General features: G+C 44.0%; 1 protein-coding gene across 3 annotated transcripts in view; it reads left to right on the plus strand.

Annotated features, from left to right (window-relative positions):
• Window positions 1-23,807, plus strand: part of ESRRB (estrogen related receptor beta) — a 143,253-nt gene that overhangs the window by 23,354 nt on the left and 96,092 nt on the right. Inside the window, exon 1 of one of the 3 annotated variants that reach the window (XM_075425674.1) lies at window positions 5,956-6,031. The exons of 1 other annotated variant lie outside the window; for it this stretch is intronic. The gene's annotated coding sequence lies outside the window, so the exon portion shown is untranslated. Of the gene's footprint in view, window positions 1-5,955; window positions 6,032-17,090; window positions 17,203-23,807 lie in introns of those variants that run through there. One more of the 3 variants, XM_009939241.2, reaches the window with a different exon arrangement.

The raw sequence follows: 23,807 nt of genomic DNA on the forward strand, positions 1-23,807 counted from the left end.
TGACTGTAGGAGTTTATTTCTGGAATGCAGCAGTGTTTCACCAACGGAGCAGCTGTCCTGGAAACACTTACCACATGGGGTCATTTTCCTCTCTGTGTGTAATCGACAAAGCCACCCCAGTTAATCTGAATCCTTTTAAGTCTGCTAAACTAGACCACAGGGAGTGCAGAGAGGTCTACAGGACTCTGACCTCCTTCACTTCCTTCTCCTATCATTAGGGAAGAAAAAACACTCCCATGCTTAAATGTCCCTTAAAGGAGAAGCCTAGAATCTTTTTTGAGCATGGAAAACTGTTTCTGTCAGTAACACGCTACTGATCTGGGGGGAGGTGTTGGTCCTCCATTTTCTACAGATATTTTTTGATAGTAGCTACACCTCTCCTAAGTTTACCAGCTATTCCAGGTTGTGGAATCACAGCAGAGGTGGGAAAAGTGTCCTGGGTTATTCAATTCTTTTTATTCTGTTTGATTTGCTTTGCTTGTACAGCTTTCTTCCTTCCCTGCCCACTTCTGGGGTGACGGTTCCACAGCTCTATTCCTTCTGCTGCCTTTCTTCTAACCTTTCCTGGTTATTCAGCTTAAATTATTTCTTAATTTCTTTATTCTCCCTAGTTCTCTCTCATGGTGCCCTGTTCCTACTTCACTGTTTCCACCCTTCGGTACTTTTTGGATGTAAGTCCTGTCTCTAAAGCCTCCTTGCCTTCAGTAGGCTTTGTTTTTTTGTTGTTCTTTTTTTCCCCTGCTACAACCTTGTATCAGTCTCTTGAACTGCTGTGTAATCTTTATTGTGGTTCTATTGAGCAGGTTTTACACTTTGAGTTTAGTGATTCCTTTCTTTGTCTTAAACCTGTCATCTAGGCCAGGGTGCAACGCCAGTCACAGGTAGCAGTTCTTTGTGGGTAGGAGGGCACTTTCTCTCAAGCTTGGAGATGGCCTTTTTTGAAAGGCTATCACCTGGCAAGTCCTGCACCTGTGATCCGGGCTAGCCTAGCTGCAGCCCTCATGGGGGCGTTGCTGGAGGTCTGCAATGGAAGTCTGCATCTGCCAGGATTCAGGGACTGCTTCTTCAGTCAGGTACTTGAAACTGAGAACACAAATTACTCTGGTTGCTATCTCCTCTTTCCCCAGGATGTGCTACTGTAGCTTTTTAGATGAGTAAGTATGATTGCGGCTTCCTAAAAATTAACAGTGTCATCAAGGATTTTTGCTACAATCAGTTGTTTCAGAAAAAGATTTTAAAAAATAATACGTCACTGAATTCAGCATTTAAGAGTTTAATTTCAGAATGAAGACAACTAAAAGATATTCAGTGGATTTACAGTTTCTTTTTCTTTTTGTAAGTTCTTTGCCTTTCCAGATGAGTGATGGGGTCAGCATAGTCCTGGGTCACCCTTATGGAAAGGTAGAATCTGGAAGGATGAAAAGGTTGGTGTGATTGCTTTAGAGAAAAGGCCGTATAGATTTTCCCCACTGAGAGACAAGGGGCAGTAAGTTATAGTAGGAAAGTATGTCTTCCTGACATGGTTTTAGAAGCTGAAGCTGAGGTTTGAGAGATGTTGCAGAAAGGACAGGTGATCAGTTTTTAACAACAGCCTGCTGTGACACAAATCAGAGAGGGGGTTGGAGAACAGCAGTGTGTGCCTTTAAGAAGCCTTCAACAGGCAATTATGTATTAAATTGACATGTAATGGAGGAGAATAAAAAAAATATTTTCCCCAATGCTATGACGGAGTCTCTTCTGATGGAACATGGCTATGTTCACTTGAGATGAAATGATGGATTTGTTTTATCTGTTAAAACAAGAAGTGTTTGGTTAGTCAGAGTATGTGAGAAACTGGAAGAACAAGGATTTTCCTCTACTGTTTATGAGCATTGTTACATCAGGGTTCACAGCTTGACTTTAGGCTTCCAGTACACCCACACTGCAAATGCATAATGTAATAGTAGAGACAAACCTGGATAGTGAGGCAAACATATTGGGATTGACTGATTAATAAACAGCTCTTTTCACTCATTTTGTAACCATGAGGTACTGGATTTGGAATATTTGTTCTCATTGGCAACTTACTCTGAGGCTTGAATAAAATTTCAAAACTATAAAGGAGATCTCTAAAAAAATAAATCTAATTTTCTTCACCTCTACCCACCCAAAAGATTACTGAATTCAAGACACGGACAGATTTAACTGACCGCTTTTCCTCTTGTTTATGATTCATGCACTGCACAGCCCTTGCCATTAGCCTTTATACATTCTGGTAGATGAAGCATATGTCCTCTGGCAAAAATGAGTAGTTTTTCATAGCAAGGTTACTATAATGTATAAGAAATTGCCTTATAAAAATCATGTATGGCTCCACTTAATTGAAGCTTATTGGGAACAAACAAGTATTTGATAGTAGATAGAGCATAAACACTTCTTAGTGAATGGTTTCAGCAGACCAAAGCAGATGCACGTTTGTCTTGCTTTCTACAACTCTCAAAGAACCACAAGGAATCTAAACAGATTTTAAGGCAGACCTATACCACTCTGATGCTCTAGGCCTAACTGCATAGCACAGGCCATTAAAATCCACCTAGTAACTTCTGTACTTGTCTGGAAAGCTTCCCAACATCAGTGTCTTCTAGAGAGACATACAACCTTGGTTTAAAGACATTGTGATAGATTATCCAGCATGCCTCATGGCAAGTTGTCCCCGTGGCTAGTTCCTGCTGTTTAAAAATGTCTTTATTGCTAAGTGAAATTTGTCTAGTTTTGGATACCAGGAATAGTCTTGTCTTACATCCTTTTAAAGCTAGATTAAAGAACTTTCCACTATTAAATTTTCCCCCACTTACAATTAGATCAGGTCACCCCTTAGCCTATTCTTGGAATTAAATTTATTGTGCTTCTCAGATCTCTTACTGGATAGGCTTTGTTTCAAGCAGGTATTAGTTTGACAGCATCGTGCTTTTCAGTTCAGTTAATTTATGTCTTTCAATCTCATTCTGTCTCAGCCATGTCATCATTTACCTACACAAAAGGGGAAGTTTTCAAAGAAAAATATCCCAGATGTGAGTGCTTTTAAGAAACCATCTGACATTGCTAATGGTTTCACAACTTTCACAACTGCTGTAATGTGGGGTTCATATGTTGTGTACAGGTATTTGTGCACACCTGCATATGGTCAGTTTGAACTAAACTAACTTTGAGGAGCTGGTCTAGGTTAAAATACCAAAATCTGAGCTGTACAAACACATGTGTTAACGTAAGGGAAGAGGCAGGACAAATGTGGCTCGGGGCAGGAAGGATAGCAGGATGTCCTCTTCAGGAACAGAGGTGTATTAAGAAGATTCTGCAGCCTATGTAGAGAGACTTCATTTTTCTACAATCCGACTTGTAAAAGCTGAACTCCTGAAAGAAATAGGCAAGAACAATGTCGTTTTATGCTCTTTGAATGTAACACGTCTGTTATTTGTATCAAATTAAAGGAAAATCTACACTTCTGCAGAGGGGAGGAAAAGATGCGATTCATTCACTGGTAATTTTAAAATAAAAATCTTATACTAGAATCTCCCAGAGAAGGAAACTCAATATGCTCTAAAAGCCTTTGGACTTTACCTATACTGTACATGGCAGAATATAGTTGTGTTTCTCCAGAAAGAATCTAGGGAAGAAATCCTGTCTTGGGTGCTTCTACATTCATGCTTTCCCTGCTTTGCACAGGAATCGGTGTTAAGAACAGAGTTACTTCAAGGAAGCTGTGCTCTGAAAGAGAGTTTCACATGGGGCCAGAACTAGCAGACTGTTGCTAGGGGCATGAGAGGGTCAATCTGAGAGGAAATGCACTTTCTTTTGCAGGATTTTCGAACATTTGATTATTTCTTCTGACATCTCCCCCTGCCCTGCCTGCTATAATGCCATGAGAAGGCCATCTTCTTTCTTGCCCCTTTGCTAGGATATTAAGGCTAGTCAAAATCAGACCCTGTGAATGGATGTAGTAATGAAGCCCATTGATCAGTCTCAAATGCAGGTGGCCGGTACATCCATAATTTTACCATGAATTTTATTCCTCTTCTATTAAATTAGAATTTGATTATCAAGAGAGCAATTGTAAGTGCTTTACCAAAGAATTCCAGAACCAGTTGGTAGATATATTGAGTTACTTGTACATTCACTATAGATGTATGCCTAAAAAGAAAATACTTGGATTATGAAATCAAGGTAATGGGGATTCATGCATCAGAATTGCAGCTGCTGGAGTGAAATACACCCTTCTTTGTACTTTCTCTGAATAATGTGATTGTTTGTGATAAGGGCAGTCTAAGATTTATGGAAATAGCTTCTCAGCTGGTGTAAATGGGTACAGCTCTGGTGAAACCAAACAAGCTCTGCCACTGTACACCACATTACAATTTGGCCCCTGGTATTGCTAGGTAGATGTTTCCTTGCTTTTAAGTGGTCAGCTTTTGCACATGCAGTAGGTAACGACAGGGTTGTCAGCAACCTAAAACAACCCTAAGCATGGTTCTAGCAGAGGGTTTTACTTTCAGAGTGAACCTACGTGAGGGGAAATATTCACATCAGGTAAGTCGAACACGGTGGAAAACTGAATGAGAGAGTGTGGGGGAATGGTAGCGATGGGCAAGTCGTCCAATCTGAGTTGGCACAGTAGCACGACAGACCAAGAGGCAAAGTGGGCAGGTTGCAAGTGCTGGCCTTTGTATGAGACTTGATTGTGTTGCGTGCAGGCAGAATACCATGAAGCAATGAGGTAGTGTTCTTGCTTGGTACTGTTCTGATGAGACTTTCAGCTCTGGGCACTAGCAGCAAAAAATACAGAGGAAACTTGGAAGGTAGTGAGAGAACAACAACAAAAATGATGACAGAGCTGGAGGGATTGTTTTTATGAGGGAAGATCAAAAGAACTAAATATATGGAGCTTGGCTAAGTGATGACTAAGAAGGGAACATGAAAACTACCTACAAATGTTTGAAGGATATAAACACTTGATGTGAGCAAACAGCGGGGAGAAATAGTCTGTGAATTTGAAAGTCATTTTCAGTTCAACTGAGTTTCCACCTTTTAGTTCTCACTTTCTGTTAAGACTTGTGCTTTACTGAAAACATTTTCAGGGAAAAGCACACTTGTCTATTCAAATACTTCAGTATCTGCAAGGGAATTCTGAAATGTAAATTCAGGCCTAAAAGTTGAAATATACTTTAGTGTACATAAGTCACCTAGTGTGTAGTACATTGCACTAATGAACAGTATGCAAATTTTCTGCATGGCAAGTCAAATATGTGGTTGAAAACTGTACTTTCAGTTTTAACAGGGTACTAGTGTGCTTCCCTGATGGAATTACTTAGTTAACTGAGCAATGCAGGATAGGTTCAAACTGCCTTCTATCAGTTTTGCATAAAAAGGTGCGGCATTTGCTTTTGTTGACAGGCTGCATATTATAAATGGTATGATTTGCATGTTGATCTGTTGGTGGAGGTATTTTTTCCTTTGACAATAGTTAACAGTGACTAGAGCCCAAAACAAGAGTGTGCTATGTGTGTAAGGGCGGTTCATACAGTTTTATGAAGTTGTCCAGATGCGCTTGTGCACTGCTAGGGAGATCTTTTCTGATTTTTTTGGTGCACAATTCATGAGCTGAGAAAGGTGAATTTAGCTCCTGTGGCCCCCCATGGACAGCTAGAGCAATTGAATTAAGAAGAAATTTCAGGATCAGTTTAAGAAAATGCTGTGTTAATGGTGAAATTTTCTCCTCCTGGAGGTCCACTTGTCATTTAAAGCACTTGGACAAAGCAGTGGAAGCGATTGCTGGGCAAGCCTCAGGTGAACTGACTAATTTGGTAAGTCATTTTCAACTTTGGTGATGTGTGAATTCAGGCATTAAAATTCTGTGTTAATACTTGTCAACAGGCTTTTCTAAGCATCTTTCCCTGTTAATGCAGGATTGATGCACGCTGCCCAGCGAATGACAAGAAATATGCAGTCAGCTGCGTAGATACACTCTTTAAGAAAATGCCTCTGGAAACAACTGTGTGTATGTATGCATGCATGCATCAATCCATACTGTACACAGAAACTACAGGCATTGACCTATGCAAACACACACCAAATTATCGCTTCCTATAAACAAATTAGCATGCTTTAAAAGGTGAAAAGCTCTATAAAATTGTCTGCCCTGTTGTTTATGGTGTGAGGGGAGGATACACTACATTACAGAGGAGCTCACATTTCTGTCTTCTCCCCTCCTCTCTAAATGGACGTGTGCTCCGTCCATTTCACCATTGTTCCTGCCAGCCCGATCCCAGCAGGGGTTCCCTAATTAGCAATCTCTTCATTTCCAATCAAAGCACAAAGCGGCCCCAAAAGCCTCTCTTTATGAGGGAGCTGAGCGGTGGCTGGGGACGTGGAGTGGGATAATTGCCTTCGCCACTGGCAGCAGTAAGCAGCCTGGCTAATTCATTATTGTAATAACTTTGCTTGTCCTTGGGGAGGGGGGGCTAGGGTGAGGAGGACTGAGCCTGGCGGTGCTAGCTGAGGACAGGGGGAAGGGGGAATCCAGCCAGAATTGAGGTAGAAGATGGGAACAGTTGGCAGGAAAGGAGAAACTGTTAAAGATTTTTCTGTCTGTCCCCCCTAAATAATTTGAGGATTATGTTAATTTGTGGCATGGCAGCCAGCGCTCCCTAAGCAAGGCTGCTAAGAGTACCCCTCTGCTCTGCCCTTGTCATGTTCACGGAGAGGGCCATCTGGAAAGGCATGTAATGGCCCCAGGACTGCTGGGGAGGCTGGGACTTGGTGGATAAGGAAGACTCAGGGGTTGCCTCTCGGACCAGGCAGGAAGAGTTGGCACTCCAGCACTGAGATAAGGTTGAATAACTGAGCTGCCCACACCCAGCAGTTTTGTGGCTTTCAGTGATGCACAAGAAGTCACCAGTCCTTGTGTGGAGATTGCATGGTGTATTTCTTCAACGGAGCCAGGAGCTGGCAAATCCTGTGTCAGAGCTTTGTTCTTATCTATTTTCTCTTTAAAACACCTTTAATCACTTACCTGTCTTCATGTGGGCTGCAGCATTGACTTTGCTGGAGCTCTGTCCCCTTTCAGTAGCAATCAAGGCTTTGCCCTTGTGAGCAGACCGCTAGGCTGAGATGTCAGCAACTGCCGGAGCTGCTAAAGGGAACAGGCAGTGGTGGTGGTTGCTGCCTTTTACTTGAAGGGAAATGTCTGTGGTGTGGCAAAGTAAGTTTATTTTTTTGTTTGTTTTTGAAATGGGTACATATTTTAAGTAGGTAAGACCAGTCATATATTTCCAGACTGCCTGGTTCTTCTTTTTTTATTTCTTTATGCTTATCTTAGATTGGTGTGGCAGAGTCTTAGCTACTTTAGCTGACTGACAGGAGAGCTCCTTTTCCAAATTCCTTTGAGCTGTTACTGCTGTGTATGTTCATTGAGCTCATCACTCTGAGACTGTCACCGTTCACGTTTCTGCTCTGAGATGGCTGCTAATGTAGCTATACATTTTACTGTCAAATTTTTTTCACTGAAAATTATTATTTCTGACATAAAATAAAACTAAAGAAATAGTGACATCAAAGTGCAAGTGCCAAACATACAAATCTCGATGTGGCAGGAGCAGTTTAACATTAAATTATGCCACTGAACACTTCATTCTGGAGCTATTTGTCTTCTGTTTGTGTTATGGAGAGGCACATGGAGCAAGTACTCAGCCTGATGGGCATTTCAATAATACGTAACAGATCCTTTAATTCCCAAAGAGTTTACCCACCTAAGATCCAAAATGCTTCCCAGGAGCAGATGTTTCTGGGGTAGTTGAATGAGGCAGTAGGTGTTTCGAGCAGAGTTTATAGTTGGAGTTGTCCTGATTCTTGTGACCGGTGCTGTTTTCTCAGCTGCCTTGTGCTAGTTGCTGTCTAGCAGGTTTCCCCACCTCTGTCTTATCCACCTCTCAACCAGACATTCAACCTTTTGGAAGCTGTGCTGCCTGCAGCTGTGCTGCCTGTCAGCTCAGTGAGTTGACAAACTTCCTCTGTCCGCTGCCAATGTGCGTGAGCAGTCCACAATGATGATGCTAGAGTCCCAAGACAAAATATATCTGCTGATTTTTATTTTTTCACAATCAGTGCTGTAGTTCTGGTTGTGTTGCGCTTCTTGCTGTCTAACATAAACAACATACAGGGAGGAAGGTTCAAACAGGCTAATGAGTGCACACAACGACTATTGCGGGGGATTACAATCACTTGCTCTGTATCCTGTGCCATTTCTGTGCTTCTGGATCCTTTCTGTTGAAGGATCTTTGTAGCAGTGGTGGGGGAATTGCACATGTCTTGCAGCTTGCCCTGTTAATGAGTTGCAGCAGTAACAGCTCATAGGGTTGAGGTGAAATCATGTAGGTAACCCTGTCTGCTAGAAATGGAAATATCCCTGTTTGTACATTTGTGGGATTTTTCCATCATGTGGTACGTCCTACTCTTGATTTGCATTTATCCCTCCAGCCCTTTGAGAGTACTTAACTGTGTGGAAAGTGTGGTGACCAGGAGTTAGAGCCACACAGTGGCTAGACTCTTTGAATGAATTGTTTTCTTTTCTTGTGTTTCCAACTGCTAAGGAATGAGGATAATCTTGAATCCCTTTCCTGATGGTTTAAGAGGCTATGGATCTTAAAGACCTTTTGGTAGGTAAACTGGGGACAGACAGTTCAAAGGGCTGAAAGACATCTGATATACAGCACACTATGTAAGTTTGATGGGATGCCAGAATATGGGCAAGGGTGGATGAACTGGAGTAACAATGGGTGGTTTAGTCTTGTCTTCACTTTTAGTCTGAGACCCTAAATTGTTGCATTGTTAGCAATTGCTTGTGTGGAAAGGTAAGAAATTGTGGCAATGGGCATGAGAAGGAATATTAATGATCCAATTTCCAGCTGGGTTCCACTCCAAGGCCTCGCTGGGTGATGTGCGTTTTTAATCATAACAAACCAGAATGAGGAGGAGTTGTTTGCAGCAAAGCGGGCCTGCGTGTGGAGCCACAGAGTGTGACAGCATCTCAGACCTCTGCCTGCTGCTCAGAGGAGAGAGTTGCAGAAGGCTGCTGTGCTTGAGTGCCACCACAAACTAGGTTGGGCTGTGACCACAGTAAAACCTGGATCACTGCTAGAAATGGCTCTGGGGAGCGAGTCTAGTAACTATCTTGAATAGCCTAAAGCTCTTGACCAGAAGAAATCACGGAATACGACTTGAACTTTGGATCAAAACTGGCCCTGATGTGAAAAAGGTAGAAATAAGATTTGTACACGCTAGACAGCATTGTGCTGTAGCCATACTGAATTTCCTGCTAGATACTTCTTGCAGTCTTGATGGTTTCTGTGGTAGGGTCTTCTCATTTGTTTGTATTTCTGTAAAGTGATTTCTTTGATTTTCAAGGGCATACAGTCTGGCTGAGTGATGTGCCCAACAGCAAGACTGCTTTTATCCTTTCAGTCTTAGAGACACAGAATTTGAGAGAATTTGGGAGAACCCTGGAGGTTTTCTTTACCCTCCGTGGTGCTTTTCATTCTGAAGTTTCAGCCACAGGAGCTTTGCTTTACTTCTTTGGGAGCCCGTCATCGCATGGTTCAAGCTGCCAGTAGGAGTTGGTGTTGAGAGACATGAAGCCCCACCTTGCCTGGGGCTAAGTATTCTGTGATCATTTAGCAGTGGAACATGTTTGATACACATCTGAGAATGTGCCAGCTATGTACCCTAACTTACCTGCTAGGCTTCAAGATTTGGGTCTCAGGTCAGCGCCCTCTTTACATGTCCTTCGTCTTCTGCTCTGTCTTGGTGACTGTGTAACTGCTTCCTCTGTAGGGTTAAATGTCTAATAGTCACCTACACCAGTGTTTTAGTGCCACAGTGGTCTAGTGTATGTGAGAATATGGCACAGAAACACAGCTTTTTTGTGGCAGAGGTGTCTGATACATCTCTGGCAGAAGCAGAAACTTCGCTTTCTCAATACAGGACTTAATGAGCACAATAAGCAGGACAGTCTTTCCATCTAGCTGAGGGCAGGAGTGTCACAGATACTCTTTTACTGTAGTGCAGGAGTTCTGGGAGGAAGAAATACTTGTCTCACATCCCCTCAAGTGTATATTAAGGCCAGCAGCAAGTAATGACTTTCCTCTTGGAGTTCTCAGCAGCCATTCAGTTGCTCCCCTACACGTTAGTAGTAACCCAAACTAGGGAAAAGGGCTGAAGCACTGCATGCCTGGCCTTTGTAGCATCATGTTTTGTGTATCTGGCAGACAACAGGTGGGTAGCATTTGATATCGCTATACTCTTGCTCATTATTTTCAAGTAAACAAGGTGAGGAATCTGGAAGAGACATGAGAAAACTCCTGTCCTGGTTTTTATCCCATTTAACTGGGAGCTAGAATTCTTTGGGATGGTCCGTGCTGATGCAGCCATTTGTATTGTGCTTGCTGGGGCTAGAGCATTGCTGCAGAAGGATGGGACGCATTCTGTCAGGGAAGGAGTTTCTGAAAGAACACAGACAACTGCAAACTTGGAGCCAGCCAGGCCGCTTGTGTCTGCCCCAGCTCCTGCCTGCCACAGTGCCAGGTGAAATGCCAGCAGCTTAAAGGCTTCTGTTTTGCTTAGGAATAAAAGTTACATGATTCATGCAAGAGCTGTTTCACCTGAGGAAGGGAATTCACTGAAGCATCTGAGGAGGGAGTGGGGAGGGGATGAGAGGAGCTGCCTTTCAAGATGCACAGTAGATGCTGCCTCTGGCAGAAGTGCCATGGTTGGAGGACAGAGTGAAGGGTTTGTACATGTTGTGTTCATGCAGCAAGTCTGGCTCTGAGAGAGGCACCTTTCCACTTGGCAAAGATGCCTTGCTACTGCCACTCAACACCCAAGCTGCTAATATGGCTCCTCCACAAAAGGCTTTGGTTTGAACTACTGAAAACTGCAGTTCTGTGTGTGCGTACGTGTATCTGAACAGGTGGAGACTGAATGGGCAGTGGTCCCCTCCTGGAGGGGATAGAGAGCTGCCAAATGGATATAGCTTGCTGTGATTTGACAAAAACTTTGGGGGAAGATGGATACCGTATGCCGAGATAGGTGTTTGCTGCTCAGGCAAAACTCCCAGTGTATTTACAGCAGCTCTACACGGTCTCTGTGTGTGGTAGGTATGCGTGTGTGCATGTACATGCTTGTGTATGCCTGTATTTCCATGCTCCAGCTGCCTGCCTCTGATTTAAGGGCAGGTTTTATTCCCCAGCTGCCTCAGGGCTCCTCTTTTCTGATTGCATTAAAGTCTCCGTAATTCTCCCCTCATTAATGATTGGCATATTTTTACCTCTCACTAAAGGAGCTTGGAGGCAACTCCCGTGGGGCCCTGCTCGCCAAATGAAACAATTTCATCCTGCTCCAGAAACGCATTAAAAAGGGTTTGTCAGGATCTTATCGCTAGTTAGGGAAAGCTAATCAAATTACTTCTATTTATTAGCTGCCGCAGCAATGTGTCATTCCATCAAGTACAGGTACTGGGAGAGGCAGCGATTGCATGGAGAGCTCGGTTCATCCAGCACTGCTGCCTTGTGCTGCACAACAGCATCTCTCACTAAGGGAGGCCACAGGGCCAAGAGAGGCTGTGAACTTCCCAGCAACAGTGCTTCTGCCACCATTCCTAGCAGGGCCTACCCTCTGCTGCCCTTCTTCACTCCTCTTTTCCAGGGTGCTCTCCAAAGTCACTTCCCAGTAGCACTCCTGAGCTTTTACCATTGAGTCCATTGCTTCTGCGTTTGGTTGATCACTTCTTGCTGCTATTTATTATATTTTGCTATGAGCTATTTGTTTTGAGATAGTTTGGGTTTTTTGGCAAATTTAACTCGGTGTTAAACCAGTCTAAGAATGATTTGTTGTTTATTTTCTCTTTGGGCCTGGGCTGTCAAAGAGGACAGTGCGGCAAGATTATGGCAATTTGGAAAATAATAAATATAGGTATTTTTTTTACTTTATGAGACTTTTAGGAAACATATTTTTTCAAACTTTTTTTTAGTCCATGTTGTCTGGAAAAGTAATTAAAATTGCAGGAGTGGGAAAGAAAATAACTGAGGCTTTATTGAATAACGTAGGACCCAAGGACCTAGCTGGGACTCTGAAAAGAGCACCAACTGTTGCTGGACTGATGCTGATTGCAAGAGCAGTAGTGGTTTGTGAAGCAGGAGGTGTGAACTCAAGACAGTTAAAAGCTCACTCTTTTATTGATTCCACATGTGGAACATGCATTTCCTCATGCACATACACTGTGCACTTGTATTTGCAACCATGTATGCACTGCTGTTCTTGCACATGATCTGAATTCCCAGGGTGACTGTACCTCCTGTGGGCTTGCTGAAAAAGGCCATGGAGGCAGGTGCCTGAGATGCGCTTTCAAACTTTAGAAGGTATAAATCTGCTTCCATCTCTTTACTATTTCTTTCATCTTGAAACTGAGAGCAATGAAAACTCTGATGTTTTGGATAAACTTGAGTTTGCCAGTGAAAATGGGCTTGTCTCCATGTAAAGCTGATCACATATTAGAAAAAACACAAGAATAAAACCATTTAGTGGATGTATTTGCATGAAATGAAGTGTGTCTAAATATGGTGATTCCTGATGATGATATTGCTGTGCACTTCATGTAAACCTTTGCTGTTTCATTTTGTGCATACCAAGAGTTTCACCTTAGCACAAAATCTGGGAGAGCAGTGAAAACACACCATTCCCATAAATGAGTGTCCATGTAAACACAACAGTGTGCACATCGTGTGTGGTGTTGGTTTCACTTAGGGAAGGTTTGTGCTGCTTCTCAGCATTTTGCAGTGTATGTACACACTTGCACGCTCTGTGTTTCCATAGAAATCACGGAGTGGTTAGAGGTTTGACAGTATTCTGGCACTACAAGCAATGATTTCTGGATTTTGGGTTGGTGGGGGACATGCAAGTGCGCCAGCTATTATAACTGTGTGAAGTCACTGTACGGAGCGAACGGCTGCCAAGCTGCAGGGACCCTGGGAGCCGTTCCTGGGAGCAGCAGTGTAGCAGGACTAGTGGGGGAGTCTAGCCCCATCAGTCCCATGCAGTGCGCCACGCTCCAGCATCCTCATTATCCACACAGTTCAAAAGGCAGTCCTGAGCAGTCCGTCACGTCCCACAAAAGGCTGTATTGATTGGTCTGTCGGAGCGTTTCCCGGGGTCCTTTATATCTCTCTGCCTCATCGTCAGTAATGAAGAGGCCGAGCGCGGGGAGAGTCAGCAGACTCCCAGCTGCTGGGATTTCTTCATCTTCTCATCAGGATTTTAATTAGACACGTCCGAGAGGGCAGCACCGTGTGAGGGCGGGCGGGAGCTTTATCAAGCAGGCCACATCTTTAATTACTGTTTACTGACAGATAACAAGGGAGGGGAGGTGGCAGCAGAGATGGTTGTAGGGGGAAGCAGGGAAAGGACGGCAGTCCCCAGAGTGTGTGCTCAGCAAAGGTGGCCTTTGATGGGGATCAAGTAGAAATTGTTCCCCCCTCTCCATCTGCCATGCTGTTTACCTGTTGCCATACTGAGAAAGGTTCCCCTTGCCCCATTCCTAGGGGGCAGAAGATAGTTCTGAAAGGTGTTAAGTGGTCAGGGCCAGAGACACAAGGAATGAAAAGTGTAAGTTTGGTTAGAGAAAAATGAGACAACTATCTCCTCTAAGCTGCCAGGATCCTCAGCTGAGCTGTCCTGTGCCTTCCCAGCCTCGGGCAGCCCTGCGAGGTTTCTCACACTGCACAGTAGGAAGCAAAATTATTTCCTTCTCCTTCTGTCTGGAACTGGCAGGTCTTCTCCCTCCCACTGTCACCATTGCTGTTTTGTCCAAAAGAAACCTTCTCTGTCTCTTCATGTGTCCTCAGCATTGGTGGTATGAGAGCAGTCTGGTCTGTGTTTGCTGCTGTTGCAGACATCCTCCCTGCTCTCTCGTGGGCCGGCTCTCCACCTGGTCCCTCTTCTGTCTGGCCCCAAAATCCACATCGCCCTCCAGCTTTTGTCTCGTTCCCCTTAAGATGCTTTTTGGACACCATTTGTAACCCAGCTGCTATGTCCTGCTGGATCACAGCCCTGTTTTTAGTTTTGTGGAGCTGCATCCTGGTTGGTTTGTGTTATCACAGGGGATTGGTGTTCACAGTCCCCACCAAACCAAATGGTTGGGCCTGACTGCCGTGGTGGATCGCTGCTCCCTGGCTCAGCCAGCTCTTTAGGACATGGGATGCCTGCAGTGGAGTGCAGCAATTGGCGTCCACCTGAGCGGGGCTTCGGTGAACTGAGCTCAGCAGCCTGTCACTCTCCAGAAATTTACTCTGAAGTTCATGCCACAGTCTTGGCTGTGTTTGTATCCACTGTAAGGTAGTCTGGTGCTTCCAAAATACTGTTGCCATCCCAGCATGGAAGATGGCCTGTGCCAGAGCTTGCTTTCCCTTGGTGCCAACAGACTCCCATTGCTCTGAGCAGAACAAGATCTGGAGGATGTGCTTGGGATCAGCAAGGACTCATTAATTGGACTGTTGTTCTTTCATTTTGCTATGCAGTAGCGAGCAGATTATAGAGCCCACACATTATAGATTTCCTGTCATCCCTCATGAATCAAGCTCCACTGTCTTATTTACTGTCGGCCAAGACCTGTGAATAACATCACCAAGGGATACACTCTCACACAGTTGTGCAAACACACAGTACAGAGCAGTTGCATGCGCTTTTGAGCTGTCAGTTTGCCTTCCCCCCTCAAAACACCTATGGTCGAGAAGGGCCCTCCGTTTCTTATCCGCACAGAATGGCTCCTGGCTGTCCTGAGAGTTCAGTTTGTAACACGGGAAGCAAATCTGTGTTATCCAAATAATATTAAATCCCACATTTTTAACTTTATGACATTTCTAGTTACAACTCCAGACTTTCTGTACACTGTCATACCCACATGCACCAAAGATGCGGGATTCCAGTTTGCTGCGAGCTGTTTCATATGAAATTGGGCAGGTCTTCACTGCTTGTCAGTGAGGTAAGATTGGTTTGTGCTCAAGGCATGGCACTGGAAGTCAGGACCATGGGCACAGCTCTCAGCTTCATCAAGGACAGCTGAGAAATTTTGCAGCTCTATCTAGTAGTGAAGTGAATGTAATAGATGATAGCCTTGATTTATCAGAAGATATTTTCTCAAGTTTCCCAAAATTTCAGTTCAAGATTTTGAAAGAGAGTGAAAAATTGAATCCAGCTGGGAGATTTGCCTCAGTGAAGGGCAAACAGCCTTTCACCTGTTTTTGTTAACTGCAGTGAGGCATTGCTACTGAATCAATTGGAGTCCCCTAGAAGTGAAGGAAAGTTTGGCTTGTCTACCACAAGCCACCCTGCTAGTTGCAACCTTGTTCCTTGTTGTAGGTGTTTGTAAAAATTCTGTGGCCTTCCAAGTGATAAGCTTGGAGACCCAGGAATGAAATTAGAGGGACTGAGGTGCTAATTTGTTTCTGTTAGGCATGTTAATATTTCTGTTGTGGAAATCTAGATATTAGGCAAAGTCTGGGGAATGTGTCTTCAAATATTATGACTCTTTGTCCAAGAGGAAGTGATTAAGACGTTTGCTATGTCTGTTATTGGTAGAACTGGAAGTAAATGGGCTTTGATTGCAATGTGGCAGATTTCAGTTTAATGTTACAAACTTTGTATTAGCAACGATGCAGGAGCATTAGAGTAGACTGTAGAAGGGCTGCAAGTTTTTCAGAACAAGCTGGAAAAACATCTGTCAAAAATGAAGCTGCTATAGCTGGGATGGGGAGGGATCCACCAACCACCTGACCTGGTCCTAGGCCTATTTTCCGTGACTCTGAAATGTTAAGATGTGTGTGACCTTGTGTCCAGCTGATGCAAGCTTGAATGGGTGCAGGTGTGTGTATCAAATAAGCACGAGCGTATGTAAGCTACCAGGATAGTGTATGAGGGAGTACAAGCACTCCACTTTCCTTCAAAGGCCTGCCATCCAAATGCTAATGTACCCAACTATGGTAAGTCTTAAGAAGAGATGGTAGCAGCGCTCTTTCTTGCTTAACCAACTTCCTTAATTTTTATCTTCATTTTCACTGCCATGTACAACAAACAGACTAGTAGTACTGTCTTTTCTTTACTAGTGCTTCCTGTAAAATTTATTTTCAGTTGTTCATACCACTGCCAAGCTTCAGTCATTGCTGTAAACACTTTCTGTGCCTCTAATAGACTTGTTTTGTGGAAGTTTTTATCAAAACCAAATTTTTTTTTTATTTAAGAAAAAGTGGGGAGTATGCTGTGTTCTTGAATTATGCCTTCCTTCCATTTAAAAACAAATCAAGAAGATTCCTCTTTGCAAAGCTCTAAATCAGTTTGTGTTTTGGAGCCAGACTGCAGGGACTGCTGGGGCTGTGTCAGGGCAGAGGTGGTGTCAGTAAGTGAGGCTACCAAACAGTAATGGAAAGACAGGGCAAGGGGAGCTGGGCAAAAAGGCGAGGAGGGGAATTAAATAGTTATAAGTAGCTGTTGAACAAGGAGACTGGGGCTGTGGAGCGTAGGGGAATGGTGTTTGGAGGGGTGAGATGATAGCAAAGGAAAGGCATGGGGTGAGAAGGCAAAAGCAGTGAAGAGAAGAAAGTGGGCAAGGATGGTCTGGAGAGGAGAGAGCAAGAGGCATGACTTGGATTGAATGGTTGGAAGAGCCTCTGAATCATTCTTCCTCAGCCATCATTAGTGTCTGAAATTTATTCAGTGTTTGGTGTTCCTCATGTTAGTCTTCACAAAGGAGGATGAGCTACGCTTGCAGCCCATTTACTCCATTACCTTGGTTGTAGTGATCCACGTAATGGATTCGTCTCTTCTGATAATCCACAAAAGTGTCATTGTGATGTTTCATGAGGGAATCTGTTCACTGTAAAGGAAACAACAAACTCTGTGAAAAAGGCATTTTGAAGGCTGCTAATGCAAGAACTGGAAGAATTCTGCGTGCACTACTGTCTACCCGACTGTGTGTCTTATACAACTCATGTTTTATCTACGTCACTGTGTGATGTTTCTTCCACAGGACCCCTGCCTCATTCACTGCATGTGATGGACCTGCTCTGAGATAAATCAGAGTTGCACAGTGAAAGAGACCATCTGTAGGACCCCTGCCTCATTTGTCAGGTGTGTACTGAGTGAGACAAGGGACTGCAGGAAGGGGAAGCTTTTATAGCTGAGGCAGTTGACTTTTTTCCTGTGACCATTTCTATATGATAGACTATATGATCTTTTCAGGCTTTTTGAAACAGCTGTTGTGCCAGTGGTTGTTTAATTCTGCATTCCTTATTTTATAGGGGACCTTTTTGATCCCAAAGGACCTGCTTTGCAGAAACATTGAGTGCTTACAGCTGCAAATTAAGTGAATGGGAATCCACTGAACCCAAAGTGCTATACAAGCACAGATCAGTCAGGCTACTAGTCTCAGACTGGACACCCAGAATTAGCAAATACCTTTCAATATGGTCTTCAGTCATTCACCCGTAAAATGGGAATAAAAATACCCCCTATTCTCATAGAGGTGTGTGAAAATAAATGATCTTGGGCTGGTGAAGCTCCTGGACAGTGTAGTGATAAGCCTATAGAAAAACACATAACGAAATGAATAAATCTCTAGAGCCAGGTTTGAATAATGTGCGGTAAATAAGGCCTGGGGCCACACACCGAACAATGAGTAGAAACCAGCATCTCAAATAGCTGCTTATTACGTGGGAACAATCTCTTCTGAGTGCAGTCTGAGATGGGGTACTGTGGAAAAAATATGACTGTGTAATTAAAGGCTACAAAATAATGCATATGTACATGAGGGCTAAGAGTACTTCTCAAAAGTAAACACAATTGTCACATTTCCTAATTCTTTACTTCATTTGTAGTCTGCCCTATTTAATAGACAGGTTTTTTGTTTGTCTTTGTTTCACGGGTCCTGTCGTACTTTGCAGATTTATGTGCTGTAAGATGGTGTTGTCCCAGCCCCTCCATTTGGATTAAGTGTTGCCATTTCATGTATTTGCAGGTCAGCTAATTGCAGGTAGTCAAAACCTGCTCATCTTATATATTATGTATTCCATAAGTTGTAATCTCCACTGAGGTGCAGATTTGTATGAGTGAGAAAGGCAGAGCTGACCCTGTAATTTGCCATCATGAGCAAAACTGACACCCAGATGCTGCTGTTACTAACAGTGAAGGAATTGGGGATATTTGAGATCTTACAACACGCTAGCAGTAATTAGAGCAATAAAACCCCCAGTAATTTTCCCATGCAGCAATATGCAAGAGAAGAGAATGTCACTAGGGCTATGAAATGGCTTTAAAAGTCTTTGCTGTAATGGGTGGAGGAAGAATGGCAAAGCTTAAGCTCCTAGCGGAAGTATACAGAAAGGTAACGCTCAAAATACCCGTTTTTAAATAACCACACTTCTGATGACTGATTATGTGCATGTTTAGGAACAAATATATAATGACTGTAATGGTAATGGAGTAGTGTTAAAATCTATCAAGTTGAGAAGCTGAGTGTTAATGGTGCTGGGATGATCAGTGTCCAAACCTAATGCTGGTTAACCTTTCCATGATGTGTCTGGTATTTTGCTGTAATTCCAAGGGAGAATGTTATGAATAGTAGTAAAGTAGTAGAAGTGGAGGTGTGACACGTACCCCTGACATTTTGTTTGTAGGAAGTAGAATTGTCTATTGCAAACGTCTAAGAAACGTACCATAAAATCTTTTTCTCTTATATTTTCCCCTTCTTTTCACCAGTCGCAATCTCAAATACTGGAAGAAAAACTCATTGGGCTATTTAGGCTGTAGAACATGATGCCTCTCTCGAGGATGACTAGTACCACTGTTGGCCAGTTTATGATGGAAAGCACTGGTTTCCACATGTGCTGCAGATAGTGGTTCACTCTGGAAATGAAGCAAGCCAAATCCATCAAACATATTTTAATCTGTGTAAGAGACTGAATGAGCATCCTCTGTGCAGTGGTTTAACTGCTCAGTTTTAACAGTTCCGTCAGACAAATGTATTGTATGCTTTAAAGAGGACAGAACAAAAACTGATGCCAGGGTACCCAAGGGCAGGAGCTCTGACAAAAATCCCCAGGCAGGGCCTGGCACTACTGGCCAAAGGAGAGAGGAAAGGGCAATTAAAAAAATATAACAATCTGTTCTTGTAGTGGTCAGGCTGCAAGATGCAGCACGTGTGCTGGGTGGGAGCCATCAATGAGCGCCGGCTTCCCCATGGGACATCCAGACCTGGACTATCAAAGTAAGCTGGGGATGGAACAAACAGATGTTATGCCAGACACGTCAGCAGAGAGAGTCTGTTTTACATAGGCGCCTGATCTTACTTGGCATGCTTCAAAGTCTTTCTTTTCTGAATCTCAGGGTGCAATATAACCATTAGGGTTTAATCCTAACTGCTCTGTTCTCTGCATATGATGCAGCTCTGGGGTATTACTTCTAACCTATGTAGACGGGAAGCCGAGGCACACGGTGGAGTGTTGCCAGGTGCACAGTCACACACCTCTGCTTCCCTTTGATGAGAGGAGGAAGAGGGGCGGTGGGGGCACCGCATTACCAAAGTGAACAGTCTTTCCCTACAGATGTCTTATTGACAGAATTAGGTTGTTAGTGCCCTAAAATTGATGTTTTGAAAACACCATCTTCAGGCATCTTTGTATAGCCAGCACTCTGCCTGATGGAAGACCAGCTTAGGGCAGAGTGGGGAAAATAAACCTGAACATACGGGCTAGTGGACCCCACACCGCTGTGGCCATGCAGGGGTAAGGTGAGGCCTTGGCATCACAAAAACTGTGTGTGACTGGAGGGTGTGATCCTAACTGTACTCAGGGGCAGGCAAGTCAGAGTCTCACTGTTTACAGACCTGCCAAGTGGAAAATATTTATTTGCTGCTCTGGATCCACGATCTAGGAGAAAAGAATAAAAGGGATTTGACCTGCAGTGTGAGGAAAATTACCTGAGCAGGATGCAAAGGACAAATGGGACAGAGGGCCTTACCTTGCCCAGCCAGGGGGGATTGGGAAACAGAGGTGAGGCATAGGATCAACTTCATTAATTGTTATTTATTATTAATCTACTAATTTTTCCGCTGCTCGGATTCCGCGATTGCTAGAAATAAAGGCTCCTCTAGCTGTCTGGGTGCATCTGTGACATTGACTCTGTCTTTGAGATGGGGAGCACCCTCTGGTGGTTAAGGATAACCTGACATTTCCTGGGATTGGCACCCATCATCCCCGCAAGCCGCCAGTTAAACTGGGCGGGAGGCTAGTGGCTTTCTGTCACTGCTGGGATGGATAGGTGTTTGGGGCACAAATGCTCTCTCTGACTTTCTAACCCAGGAATCCGAGCTGGCGCCTTGGGAAGCCTTTTTGTCCTGTGACAAGTGTGCAAGTTGTGCGTGCTGTCTCTGCTCTGCTGTTGGGCAAAAGCTCACATTCAGCCCCTTCTTGCTTTCTCCTGGTGAGAGGCCACGTAAAGCTCAGTTTTGTTCATTAGTTTCCAGTCAACACAAAATCTGGCGCTGGCTCTCTCCCTGGGAACTGCTGCCTGCTTCCTGCCTCTGCTCTTGCTCCTGTCTCCCAACAGCGCTAGTCTTGCACCCAGAGCTCTCCTCAGTCCAGCTCTGGCTGGATTTGCTCTGCCTAGGTGCTGAAGCCAGCACAGTACAGTCCCTTGCAAGGAGCACAGGAATTCAGCTCAGGTTTCCCTTCTCCTTCTCTAAGTGGATTAACAGGCTGAGGGGATCGTCTCTGCCTGCCTGCCTCCCTCAATCTTCATTAGCTAACATGTTTCGCCAGCCGCAGTCACATCCTGGTTTGGAGAGCTGTTTGACAGGAGTGGATTGTGGCCCCAGCCTCCCACAAAGGCTATTGCATCTTCTGAGAGGGTTTTCTTGGTAGCAAGTCTCTGTGGGCTGCCCTGGGTGAGAAGGATGTAGGGCAGGAGTGCTGAAAGGTGTCCGTCTTTGCTCTGTGCAGTGTTCACTTTACAATAACTAATCTGCATCCTCTGCTGACGGAGAGACCTGCACCCTACGTAACGCACATGCTGTACGAGTGTCAAAAATTGTTTTGTGTCTCTGAAGGTGCCACCCACATGTGGTTTTTTCGCCTCATGTTTTCCAGTCAACAGAGGATCCTGAATATATTGGGATGTCTGTGAAACTTCTGTTAGCTGTCTGTCACTTCTGGATGCCCTTTGTTTGGGTGCTTGTAGGTAGTCAGTTTGAATGCAGTATTTCCTAACAAGCTGTGTGCAAGCAACTGACCCTATCTCCTCAGCCCCTTCCCCTCCCTGCTGCATTGTGGTAGTCATTAACGGGTGTTGCACCCTTACACAGGCAGTCATTTATTTTACAAGTGCTGCTGTTTCCTCAGTCCAGAGAAGATCTCCACCAGGAAGCTGTACACTTTAAATTGCATCGATTTTAAAACAATCCATTTAAACTAGCGAAAATCCAAACTGTGGATGCTCTCCTGCCTGTTTGAGGATGCTTCATATTTGCTCATTAGGTGTCTGAACAGGTTTAGTTTCAATAGTAATGAGCGCCTTTCGCACCATCTGAAGTTAATCTGTTTAAAATTGTACCTTGAATTATGCTGCAGTAACATTCTCGTGCAAAGAAAGCCTGCGAGGAGAGGAGGTGAACACTGGGCATCACTATTCCAAATGCCGGGGGCGGGGGGGACACCCTACGCCCAGCAGTGCGGAGGCATTTGTTATCCGTGCAGAGGCCTGAGTGTACCTTAGCAGGAAGAAGAGGCCTCCTCCTGGCTGTGAAATGCATGTAACTGGGTGCAGATTAAGCCTTGTGTTTCTGCGAAACTGAGACTCCGTGAAAGCACAGAGCATACTACAGGAATTATTGTTACTGAAAAGTCTCCATAGGAAGTGTTTCACAAGGAAGCAAATATTCACCTTTTGTTTTTGTAACCTGACCATTGCGGCAGGGGAAGTTGGTGTGCCAGGCTCTGAAAGCAAGGTCGACTGGCCAGGAACAGAATCAAAATGGACTTTTTTTTCTTTTGGCAAGTTGGAAGGGAAATAAAGGTGGCAAATGAGCATGAAGGGGCAAAGGACACAGCAGACTCTGGAGGATTTTAGAACCTAAAGCTGTATTCAGCAAATTAAGGGATGAATTGAATTTCCCAAACAATGTGTGTCAAAGCACACAAATGCATAACCCCGGCACTTATGAACTAGCAGTGTATTTGGTTTGGCCCTGTAAAGATTTTCAAGCCACAAGTCAGTGGTTGAAGCAGAGCAGCTCCCCAGAGAGCTCTGGGTTGTCTGGGCTCTAGCTCCCTGGGGGATGCAACCCTCTCTGGAGAGGTTCCCTGTCAGGGCTAGGTAACTATCAGTGCTTAATGATGTTCTTCCCAGAGTGGGAAACAAAGGTCACACAAACCCTAAAAATGTAACCTGTGTCTGAATGGGCAGCAAAAGAAGTTTCCTTTGAGATATCAAATAAGACCTGTTTCATTGAATGGAAAATGGATCCTTTTTATAGTGCCCTTTGTTTGGGGGAACACAGACTGGGAGAACAAACCTGTTTTTATATATTTACAAGTGCCGTATATCATTTTGTTCTGTGTGGGGAGGACCAGACTGGGGAGGAGGCAGTCTGAGTTAGGACGTGCTGAAACACTCTCACTGTTAGACTTTGTGCCTTTTTGATGCTGAGGCTACCTTGGGTCACTGATCTCAATGAAGATGATACTCTCTTGTTCCTCAGTCCTTTCCCTTTCAAAGGTTTCCCAAAGTACTTTATGTATTAATGAGTCATTTTGCCACCCCAACTGATTTTGCAGTAGCTTTAATGGCACAAAACTATGTACTAATTTGAGACCAGAATTGAGGAAGATGATCGTTGCTTAGAAATAATGCAAGATATACTAGCAGAGATGGAGTGGGAATAAACTGGGCATGCTGAATGAGATGTGTCTAAAGCAGTAGTTCGCTCTGCTCCTGCCCTTTTCATCTCAATCTCTGGCATCTCATCAGTAATGAATTGCAGGGGGAGACGAACTGACACAGTTCAGGCTGTACCACTCATATAATCTGTTCAGTCCCCATCAGTGACCCTTTTGTAATATTACTCTTCTGCAGCATCTTCCAGTGAAAAATTCCAGTGGTGTTTGATAGTTTCGAAGCCCTGGTTCCCATTAGTGGCCCTCTGACTAAAGCCAAAACAAGAGGATAGTTGCCAGATCTGACTGGGCAGATCTGTCAGTGTCTACAGCTCCTTTTTAGTTAATGGTGAAGGGCCAACTCTGAATACTGAAGGCAACTTTGTGATTTTAGAGAATAACTCTTCTTCATCCTCCAATTTGGGGAAACAATAAGAAATTGCATCAGGAAAGACAGTATCTTGAAGAGGATTTCTTGACATGATAACAAGAATTCTGTATTTCCATGTTGACTTTTTCAATTAACGTATTTCCTCCTGTTTAATCTGCTAGTCCTTCCTTCCCCCTTAAGTTTAGGATGTCTAGATGAGCTTTAGATACAGACTAGACTGACGTGCTTTCTGTGTAGTTGGGATCTGGTTGCATGTAACTTCAGGGTTGCTTTATCAGCTGTGGATTGAATTGAGGAGGTCTACTGGGAGTTTCAGGTCTTGGTTTTCTCATTGGAGGTCCTTCCATCAGGCAGGTCTGTTAAATGCTTGCTGAGTCCCTAGAGACACTTGATCTGTGTTTAAAGGGAAGCAGCTG

The sequence above is a fragment of the Opisthocomus hoazin genome, chromosome 7 (genome assembly GCF_030867145.1).
Source record: "Opisthocomus hoazin isolate bOpiHoa1 chromosome 7, bOpiHoa1.hap1, whole genome shotgun sequence".
NCBI lineage: Eukaryota > Metazoa > Chordata > Aves > Opisthocomiformes > Opisthocomidae > Opisthocomus > Opisthocomus hoazin.